Genomic DNA, 12021 nt, shown 5'->3' on the forward strand with positions numbered 1-12021 from the left:
TCATCCTGATACCAAAACCTGGCAGAGACACAACTAAAAAAGAAAATTTCAGGCCAATATCCCTGACAAACTTTGATGTGAAAATCCCCAACAAAATACTGGCAAACTGAATCCTGCAGCACATTAAAAACTTATCTACCACAATCAAGTAGGCTTCATCCCTGGGATGCAAGGCTGGTTGAATATATGCTAATCAATAAGCATAATCCATCACATAAATAGAACCAATGACAAAATACATGATTATCTCAACAGATGCAGAAAAGGCCTTTGATAAAATTCAACACCCTTTCATGCTAAAGACACTGAATTAACTAGGTACAGATGAAACATATCTCAAAATAATAAGGGCTATTTATGACAAACCCACAGCCAATAATCATAATTAATGAGCAAAAGCTGGAAGCATTCCTTTGAAAACTGGCACAAGAAAAGGATGTCCTCTCTCACCACTCCTATTCAACATTGTATTGGAAGTTCTGGCCAGGGCGATCCGTCAAGAGGAAAAAATAGTGTATTTAGTTAGGAAGTGAGGAAATCAAATTACCTCCTTTTGCAGATGACATGATTGTATATTTAAAAACCCCATCATCGCAGCCCCAAAACTCCTTAAGCTGATAAGTAACTTCAGCAAAGCCTCAGGATACAAAATCAATGTGCAAAAATCATAAGCATTTCTATATACCAGTAATAGACAAACAGAGAACCAAATCATGAGTGAACTCCTATTCACAATTGCTGAAAAGAGAACAAAATACCTAGGAATACATCTTACAAGGGACGCAAAGGATCTCTTCAAGGAGAACTACAAACCACTGCTAAGAAAAGACACAAATGAATGGAAAAACATTCCTTGCTCACGAATAGGAAGAATCAATATCATGAAAATGGCCATGCTGCCCAAAGTAATTTATAAATTCAATGTTGTTCCCATCAAGTTACTATTGACTTTTTTCCCTACACTAGAAAAAAACACTTTAAATTTCATACAGAACAAAAAAAGAGCCCACATAGCCTAGACAATCCTAAGCAAAAAGAACAAAGCTGGAGGCATCATACTACCTAACTTCAAACTATACTACAAGGCTACAGAAATCAAAACAGCATGGTACTGGTGCCAAAACAGATGCATAGGCCATGGAACAGAACAGAGGCCTCAAAAATAATGCCATACATCTACAACCATCTTTGACAAACCTGACAAAAACAACCAATGGGGAAAGGATTCCCTATTTAATAAATGATGCTGGGAAAACTGGTTAGCCATATACAGAAAACTGAAATTGGACCTCTTCCTTTTACCCTACACAAAAATTAACTCAAGATGTATTACAGATTTAAACATAAGACCTAAAATCATAAAAATCCTAGAAGAAAACCTAGGCAATACCATGCAGAACACAGGCATGGGCAAAGGCTTCATGACTAAAACACCAAAGCAACTGCAATGAAAGCCAAAATTGACAAACAGGATCTAATTAAACTAAAGAGCTTCTGCACAGAAAAACAAACAAACAAACAAACAAACAAACAAACAAACAAAAAAACCTACAATCAGAGTGAACAGGCAATATCTATAAAATGGGAGAAAATGTTTGCTATATATCACTCCTCTTGTTTTTAAATCTCATTCTTGGTATTCTCACTGCTTGCAGCCTTCAACTTTCATTTCTACATGGGTGACCATTATATTCAATCCTGACCTTTCTCAGGAGTTTCACGTTTGCAGCTTTCTGGTGGCTGTTTCAGCCTCTGTCCTCTTTCTCACTTCAAACTTGCCCCTGGCCAGAGTTACTAGTTCCTCGATTAGTTTGCCAGAGCCCAAAGCTACTCGAGCATTTATTAGTGTGTTATGATGGTCTGTTTTTCCTCCTATTAATACAATAGCTCTTGGAGAAAGGAATTATGTTTATTCCTATAACTCCCACACCTGGCCAAATTCTGCAATCTTATAGCAGCTTCATAAAAGTTTACTAAATCTAATTAAATACACTACTTCTAAAGCTTTAGCTGTCATCAGACTTGCTTGGCTTACTTTTAAACATGCAGAATCCTTGGATTCACACCTAGAGCTTCTGATTCAGTTAAAGGCTTGTGGCGAAACCCAGGAATATGCATTTTAACCACCATTTCTATATGCTTTTTGATTTATGTAACTCCTAGCTCACACTTTGAGAAATTATATTTTTATAGAATACAGAAAAATGGGGCTTAATCCAAATTCTGGCCTGATTGATTACTTGGCATTTTGACTTGTCTTTTATTAGTAAAACAGATTATTATGTCAGGATTTAAAGAGAGAATACATGTTAAGCACATAACACAGTGCCTAGCACATAGTAACTGTTCAATAAATTTTAGCTATTTGCATTTTATTAAAAGTATTTCTGCATTTTATCCATGTCATTCAGTTTGTTATGCATATTTTTCACAACTGACTTGACTTTTTCTTTTTTTCACAATTTGTTTCACATTTAATCAGTGTCAAGCTTTGACATTCAACCTCCGTAATATCTGCTATTTATTTTGCTGTCTCTACTCCCAGTGCCATTACTAAGGTCAATATATTTTAACTTAATTCAGCACACACTCACTGAGCACCCACACATTAGGCATTGTATTGAACACTGCAGCTGCACAAACCATAGATATGCCCTCAAGGAATGGCCATTTCAGTAGGAAAAAGAAGGAACACATTTTTAATGCTCGTATGGTGTGATCATTCTTATAACAGAAGAGGAACAGGTACATTTTAACATGAAGGAAAAGTAAAAAGGATGCATAGAACTTGACAGTTTTTATGTCCCCAGTGATTAGGATGTACAATTCTCTGGCGTCCTACTGAGAAAGAGATGACGTAAAGACCAAATAACTTATGCCAGAGACAGAGAGATGAGGAGGTGAGGCCTAAGGGTCATGTTACGGGGAGCCTGCCTCTTGGCTAAAGGACAAGTCAAATCAGGAAGCCCCTTTCCAACCTTTACCAGAACGTGAGTTTGGAATACTCGGCCCACTCCCAAAAGAACAATGATCACAAATATGCAGTAAATGTCCTCTCCAATCCTTCTAACAACCTAGTTGGCTAGGAAAGCACAACATAGACCTTCCTCTGGCAAATATTCCTTACAGAGAATGAAAGTGGAGCAGCCCAGGAAATTCAAAGATCGAGTTTTGTAATTCACATTTTATAAGACCACATGAAAATGGCAGAAATTATATAAATCATTTGCATGGAAAATTAACAACTACAGAATACTGTGTGAGGACAAAATTTCTAAGTTAACTCCATAGAATCGCATAATCTTGGCATTGTGCAGAGACCTGGATGTTAAAATATGATACATGAGTAGAAGTGTGAATGCAGGATTTGATCAATGGGCTCTGAGGAAAGAAAATCCCACATTGCTGAAAGCTAGAGACACAGACTTTCTGTAATAAATCTATCCAGAAGCTTCTAAGACTATTGGGATGCATACCAGATGAATCAATTAAAAACCTCCCTGGGTTTGGTGATCTCAACATCTCTCCAAGATATTTTTTCCTGGATGTGACAGCTAATTAGGTGACAAACAATTGTGCCTCTAGAAATTTCATCTTTTCTAATATAAAGTGTCCTTCCTTTATAGGTTTGCGTTTTTTAAAAAATGTGTTTCTACTGATCCAAAGAATGGTCCTGCTTGTCCCAATTATCCATCCTCTGTCAACCCATCTGAATGAGGTTTTGTGAATATTACTCTAATGGTTTCAAAAGGCACACTGTTGAAAAAGCCCAGGCTGAGTAATCATAGACAGCCCTGCGTCTCATTGTCTGTTCCTGCCACTTAGTGGCTATGGAATTTTTGGCGAATTAATTCATTCTGATTTATAAACACTTAGTAGTTATGGAATATGGGGCCAATTAACTCACCTATGCCAAATCTCAGCTTTCATCTGTAAAGGGAGCATACTAATAGCTATATAAAGGAGACTATTTTGAGGATAAGAGAGAGAAAGTCCTATGGAACTTCTACCTTAATGATAGTGTATAGGTGTTACGGGCTGAATGTGTCTTCCTAAACTGTGTATGTTGAAGCTCTAACTTCCAAAGTGATGGTATCTGGAGGTATGACTTCTGTCAGGTAAGTAGGTTTAGATTAGGTCCTGAGGGTGGGACCATGATGATAGGATTAGTGCTCTAAAAAGAAGAGAAAGACAAATCTCTCTCAATCTCTCTTTCTCTTTCTGAGAAATAAATGTCTATGGTTTAAGCCACTCAGTTTATAAGATTTGTTACAGCAGCCCAATCTAACACAGTAGGAATTATTACATATGTATTATTACTACCAGTAATAGAATTCTAAGATATAAAAATAAAACTTAACTACTTGTTTACCTGTTCTAATTTACTGTAGAAGTAAGAACAGGGACTGGTCTGTTGCTTTATTTTTATCACTGTAACCTAGCTTAATGTCTTATAAATAAATAGTCAGTATTTGTTGAGGGGTAAATGAATACATGAATGAATCAAAAGATAACAGCACTAAATGTTGGTAATAATCTCAAATGCACCTGTTTGTTTTGCATTGGAGACTGTATGATCTGGCCATCTCTAGAGCGAGATCTATTTCCAAAGGTGAAGCTTAGATATTCATGTTTTCATGTTTTTCATTTGTTTTAGTCTTCTGCTAACCTTCATTTCCTAGCCTTTTCAATGTCAAATATTATAGAGCATTTTCGCAGTATTTTATCTCATTCAATATTTTAAAAAAATCCTTTCAAGTGTTTACATCAGTTGTGCTTTTACAGAAGAAGCAAGTGAGGCTCATGACAGCTGAGTGACATCCTCCACATTGTGAACCCATAAATGGAAAGTGAGAATGAGGCCAAGTCTGCCTGATTTCAAAAGCCAAGCTTTCAGATAGCATCATGTGGTTTTCTTAGCTTATCAAAGCTTATTTCTTTCGCTACCTATTCATTGAACTTTCCATATCAGCAGGGTATATTCCTTCAGAGCTGGTAAATTTTAGGGCTTCAACTATTTTAAGTAACACTTTTTTACGATCTCCTACTCAAGGCTGATGAGAAAGATTCTTATGAGACCGAGAGCCAAAGATGCAAACTGATATCAGAGCAAGGCTGTACAAATGACCACGAACAATAAAAATCACCTCGGGTTCTGTCTCTTCCTGGCACCCTCACCTGTAGACATTGTGCCTTATTAAGAGGTCAGACCACTCTTTTCCTGTTCAGTTGGCAATATATGTCATTTTCTGTGACTATGTTTACTTCCAATTGTTTCCCTCTCAGCTGCCTTCTTCAACTATACATTGTCAGTTCATTTAGCCTCAAAATTTTCCTAGGTGAACTTGATTTCATTTGCACCCGAATCTACATTAGAACATAAAGAAATGAAATCAAGGATGGCTGCAGTTGCAGTTTCATCTCTAGCTGTAAGATCGAACTATTTAGGCATCATTGATTGAGTTGGCAATGCCTCTTTGAGGAAAGCACCTTTCCTGATGCCCATTTAATAGTTCACTCTGTCTAAAGAGAAGGTCAACTCTCTTGCATGAAACCAGTGAAAGTAATTCTAAGTTTGCAGAGTTCTGAAGGATTGATATGAATCCTGCTCTACTACCTGCTTGAAAAATACTCATGTACCTGCTACCTTGAAAATGCATATCAGCTACAGACTAACCTTTACCTTTCTAAGGAGCTGAAGGATTCAATTGTACCCAGGATGGAAAGCAATGCCTGAAAGAACATATCTCCAAGCTGCTAAAGCAAATTTTGCAAACAGAGATATTCCATTCCAAAATTGCTTACACCAACTACTCTGAACATTTCCTTTTCCATTTCACCTTCTAGTGTCTTGAGTTTGCCTTCTCCACAGACAACTAAAAAGTAGATACGGTTAGGGGCATATATTAAATAACATATTCAGCAGTGACTTTGCCAGTAATTAAGGAAGTTTCTCACATAGAATGCTACCCATCTAAACTGTTAACAAATGCACACAAATAAATCCTACTGTAGACGTAACCTATGATGTATGTTGAAATCACAAAGTCAATTTTGCTATATTGACACATACGTGTTCCAAAACATCACAATGCTACAGTGAAGTAGTAGAAGGAAAGTTATCTGAAATCAGAAAGTTGCAAAATCGGATATACAAAGTCGCACCTCATAAACAAGTGATACATTATCCTAACTGGTAGATATTTGAATTTTGTATTCCTTCACTGGTCAGTTCAGCTGGGTGCAGTTTTCTTTATTCACCTAGTGTTGCTTGCAGTTAAATTCACATATAAGAAAATGCAAATTTTGCATGATACTCAAATTGTGCCCTAATAGATCAATCTTGGAACAAGTCCAAGTTTTCAAAACAAACACTATAGTAGAACTGACTATCCTATAACTTGTCCAGGTACACACCCTAATCTAGTTGGAAAAAGATTTGTAGAATTTTTAATCTTCATAACTTTTTTTGTAAGCCTAATACCAAGTGTTTTTAAGCTTAAAATAAATCAGGCACTGTAATACAATTCTGAAAGAAAGATAAATTGATACTCTCTAAGGCAATTCTGTAAGATGTATAAGGAGCCCTCAGAATGTGTATTCCCTTTTACCAAATGTCCAATATTAAGGAATACAGCCTATAAAACTGAGTAGAGTTGGTGACAATGACTAATGAACATGGGTATTCAGTGAAGTATTATGTGTAATAGTGAAATAATAAAAACTCTAAGAATAATATGGAAACAACTACACAAAGTGTGTGGAAGTGTGTCTAAGGATGCCCATTATTGTTTCTAAAAGAGAAAAATTGGATCAAATATATACTACAATGACTGGTTTATTTAAACTAATTATAGATTAATATGAAGCCAATAAAAATGATAGTGTAGTCTATAAAGGCTGCCAACTACCCCATTATACAATCACACCAAAGAATGGAGCCAGCCCCTGCTGATATTCATTAGGTTGCTTCCAATTTTTCTCTGTGTTGCTATAACGTTCCTCTTTAAGCAATAGGTTTTGAGCAATAGGCTCATAATATTTGAGACAAATATAATTAACTTTTCATATTAACTTTTATATTCTGCTCAAATAATTATTTTGAAATTTTATAAAATACACTTCATTTTCCACATAGCACTGGAAAGTCTAATTACATCAGTTTGCCCAGGTAATATTGCAGATAATGAAATCCACAATCTTCAGGTCATATCTAAAATCTTGATCTTAAAATTTTGCTTTCAGCACTGTTCTAGGCACTGAGGATTCAACAGAAAATAAAAGAAATTCCCATTCTCGGGAGCACATATTGTACTTTAGTAGTAAGATGAGATCATGTGTATTTAGGGTAGTATAGCCATAGGCTAATTTATTGCATATTTCAAAGTATCTTAAATGGAAAATCTGTAATGTTCCCAAAATTCTCAATCTCTCTCTTTCTCTCTCTCTCTCTCTCTCTCTCTCTCTCTCTCTCTCTCTCACACACACACACACACACAGAGGTGATGACTATCACAAATTACCCTTACTTGATCATTACATATTACGTACATGTATCAAAACATCACATGTATCCTCAAAATATATACAACTATTATATATCGATAAATTTTTTTAAATAGTAAGTGATAACAACAAGTGATGTAAAAAAGTACATAGAGGAGGAGAGAAGATGAGAATAATTGTGTGGGGACGTGGGAAGGACTAGCCAGGTTAGTGAGAACGGGCTATTTAGAGGGTAAGAACCTCGGAGGCAGGGAGAACAGGAAAGCTCAAGGAGCGGCTGTGCACCGGCCAGCATGGCAGGTACAACAGGAGCAAGAGAAAGAAGAGCGGATGGTTACACCGATGCCAGACGTTTCAGGCCTTATGAACTATTTCGAGAGCTCTGGCCCCTATTCCGATAGAGAAAAATCATAAACAAGGTTGGAGCAGATAAGTGACTTAATGATATGACAGATCAATGAGGATCACTGTGATTGCTGGTGTCAAGGACTGAATGTAGAGGAACAGGAATAAAAATAAGGAGATCGGCTGAGAGGCTACTGACTAGGGGAGAAATAATGGTAGTTTGAGCCAGCGTAGCATGTTATTAGCGGAGGTTCTGCATTTTGATTATAGGCTGAAGTTAGAGTCAACGGGCTTCATGGACGGACTAGAGGTAAATTGAGAGGGAGGAGAAAGAAAGATGTTCAAAGTGACTTTGTATTATTTTGTTTTGGCCAGAACAAAGAAATAATGCATTTGATACAATACTAAGATGGGAAAGACTTCTGGAGAGGTATGACGATACCGGGATGCTGCGAAGGAAATGAGAAATTTGGTTATGATCATGTTATGTAAGATATCTATCAGACATCTGAGGAGAGTGGGTGTGAGTCCAACGCCCAGGGTAGCATTCTGGGATACAAGTAAACAATTTGAAAGCTGTCAACACATAGGCAGTATTTAAAGCTTAGAGACTGAAGGATATCCTCTTCTCTCTCAAAAAGAGATGAGAAGTGAGAAAGAAGAGCTGGGGAAAATCCAACATTTGGCATCAGGAAGATGAGATGAAACTAGCAAATGAGACTGAATGGAGTGGCCAGTGAGGTGTCCCAAAAGAAAAATGAAGACTGGGTTTCATAAAGGAGGGTATGGCAACTACGCCAAACATTGCTCATAAGTTAAGCAAGTGAAGACCTAAGAAAGAGCCATGCAGGTCATATGGAAAGTCTGTTGGATTGTTAGGAAAGGAAGTGAAGAAAGACTGTATATTACATTTTAGAGAAGTTTTGCAGTAAAAGAAAATAAAAGAATAAGGTGATACCTAAAGGGAAAGCAAGTTCAAAAAACACATTTTTTTCTTTTTTAATTTTTATTTTCATTTTTTTAAGATAGGAGATTATGATGGCATATTTGTATGTGGTTGAGAATGATCTAACACAGAGGGAGAAATGGATGACACCAGAGAGAAGACAGATGCTGCAACAATGCTGTTAGCTTCTCCAGGAGGAACGGGAACCGTGCATTAACAGGGAGGCTGAAGCAGCAGGCAAGACGCAGACACTGGTTGGATACATTTAGGATACGTGAACATTCTCTTCTGATGACTTCTATTTCTCAGTGAAATGGAAAGCAAAGTCATCAACTAAGAGCAGTGCACAGAAGATGCAGTAAAGGAATGAGGAGAAAGGAAACATTGTGAAAGAGTCATCCATCTCAAGGTGCATGGGAAATCAAGTGGCATTGGATCGCCAAACACCATTAACTCTCACTTGAAGCTGGGAGTCAACATAATTTAGAGAGACCAGCCAGCAAGGCCCTGGGTTGGCTTCCACTCATGTTCAGCTTCAGGAGTCTCGGCGCAGAGCGAGTAAAATTCAGAGTTAGAACATGTGGTGTTTGAAATAGGGGAGGGACAGTGGCGGGTGGGGAGTTGGGGAGAGAGAAATGCCAGATATAGGTGATGCGGAGGAAGGCAGCAAATCACACTGCCATGTGTGTACCTATGCAACAATCTTGAATGTTCTTCACATGTACCCCAAAACCTAAAATACAATTAAAAAAATAAAATTAAATTCAAAAATCAGAGTTAACCATGGTTGGGGTTTTGCCGGTTGAGTTTCTTCATTACGCTCCGACTGGAGTCTGCCTCACCCTCAACACTATTTCTGTAAGTCACCATCTTACCTTTTGAATTTAGCCTGTTTAGGAGTCTTCAGCCACTTGCCATAGAGTGAGTACTAACTTTTATGGAGACTCTATCTCTATTTAACTTGAATATAAAGCGTACTAAAGCAGAGAATTCTCAACTCCATAAGAGTCTTTACATGAACAACTAGGTATGTCATTATATTTTTTAAGATTTTGTGTGGGTTGCTGAGAAAACTCAGACTTGGAGCCACAGGGAGTTGTTTTTGGGAGAGTCACCTTTTCCACCTCAGGTATTAGTTTGACTTGAACTGCAGGTTTTTCTTTTTATTATGAACTAATTTCCCCAGCAGTCATCTACAGCGCTCCAAATTCTGCTCAGAAAAGAATCCCTAAGTGCTCCTGCAGTCTGTACCCTAAAGCTCTCACAGTAGCTCATAGTACACTAGCTCTTCACCCACAAGGGGTTACCATGAATGCATTTTTCTTATTCATTTTTTTCGTATAAATGCAAAAATGTTAAGTGTGGAAACGGGATTTCCTTATTTTAGGACCTATGACAGTAGGTAGTGAATCCACAGACATAATGCACAGGACTAAACATTCCTAACTGCTAAAAGAAGTTTTAAATGAAAGACAATACATCTAAAATTAGACTTTTCTTCAGAATTCATGCCATGCATGCAAAATGTTTGTCAAAACACAGGCAACCTCATATATCATGAGAAAAGGGTTAGCTCAATCAGCTTCCGTATTCCATGCAAAGAGCTGACAATAAAGAAATCAAACAAGAAATACATACACTTGTTCTAACTATTGGCCAGAAAGTAATCTTTTTTTCCAAGTTAAAGGGATTTTAATATGTTCTTTTCTTCCCAAATAAGAATTTATATAGAGAAAATTAGAATCAATTCTCTCTTTCTCACATTCTACTAGACAAGCGTATTTTTTGATTTGGGGAGACTCTAAATCTTCGTGGCATGAAAAATAAATTTATTCAAAAAAGCTGAAAGTAGGTTTTGTATCATTTCTAGGTGATGCCATTGTTTTCTGTACCCAAACAAGAGGAAAACCTGTGGCTGACCTCCTGAGCACAATATACGTATTTCACAAAATCACTCCATCTCTGATAGTGAGCTTGCATATTTATTAAAATATCACATTCTTACATCTCTGGACCAGTTCAACCAAGAACATCAAATTGTCCCTTTTTGAAAAATGGATTAAAAGAAAGTTAAAATTAGTTATACCTGAATACATAGAATGTGCATGCAAACACACAGACACACACACACTCCCATATCTATATACTGTTTTTTTAATTTTCAAAATCAATAAGAACAAATACCAGAAAGAGTATGTTATAAATCCTTAGGAGTCCTTCCCAAGAAAGTATCATCAAAATACTTTAACGAACTGAAGTTATATTATTTAAACATAATTTTAATGTCTAGAGTATATAATTTTGACAAATCCTAATATTATATGTATTGTTTTTATTTCCTTGAATATCTGTTTTAGTTTACTTTTTCTGTTAATCTTCATTTCTCAACTCAAATTTTATTTTATATTCAAAATTTGAATAAGGCAAATAACCAAGGTCTGCAGATATGCAGCAAAGTCATTTCTGTGTGATCCAAATCAATTATCACTCTTACAACAGAAAAAATATTGGAACATCATCTCCAGTACTTTAAGGATCTGTACTTTTAGCAACTTTCAACTGCCCACATAATATTTCAGTGTGAAAAAACGTTGATTTTAATCAGAAGAGATGAGGAAGTCTAATTTACAATGCAATAAGATTGCAGCATAGCTAGTCTATGAAATAATTGTATCAATATTCTATGATTACAAGTCAGAAAAGAAATTTATTTTATTTTATTTGAGAGAGAGTCTCACTCTGTCACCCAGGCTGGAGTGCAGTGGCACGATCTCAGCTCACTGCAACCTCTGCCTCCCAGGTTCATGTGATTCTTCTGCCTCAGCCTCCCAAGTATCTGGGATTGCAGGTACCTACCATCACACCTGGCTAATTTTTGTATTTTTAGTAGAGATGGAGTTTTACCGTGGTGGCCAGGCTGGTCTCGAACTCCTGACTTCACCAACTGCTTTGGCCCTGCAAAGTGCTGGGATTACAGGCGTGAGCTAGGACACTTGGTCAGACAATGATTTCAGGAGAGATTCATAGTCTAATATACAGGTAGTGTGGCCCCATTTGTGGATGTGGATATCAGTGCTCAAGAGGGTGGCAGATAAAAATCCAGGTCACCTGCCTTTTAGTGTGCATGTATATGCATTTCATTTCAGTGTTTCTCTTAAGAATGCATTGCAACAGAGTTACTATTTGTAGGCCTAGGCCCCAGCGAAGTGAGGGAATGTAACTAA

At 36.9% G+C, this 12021-nt stretch overlaps 1 protein-coding gene across 4 annotated transcripts in view; it reads right to left on the reverse strand.

Annotated features, from left to right (window-relative positions):
* The window catches only part of DCC (DCC netrin 1 receptor), a 1201717-nt gene that overhangs the window by 501113 nt on the left and 688583 nt on the right, over positions 1-12021 (reverse strand). The gene's annotated exons all lie outside the window — the stretch shown is intronic.

The sequence above is a fragment of the Saimiri boliviensis genome, chromosome 13 (genome assembly GCF_048565385.1).
Source record: "Saimiri boliviensis isolate mSaiBol1 chromosome 13, mSaiBol1.pri, whole genome shotgun sequence".
Lineage (NCBI taxonomy): Eukaryota > Metazoa > Chordata > Mammalia > Primates > Cebidae > Saimiri > Saimiri boliviensis.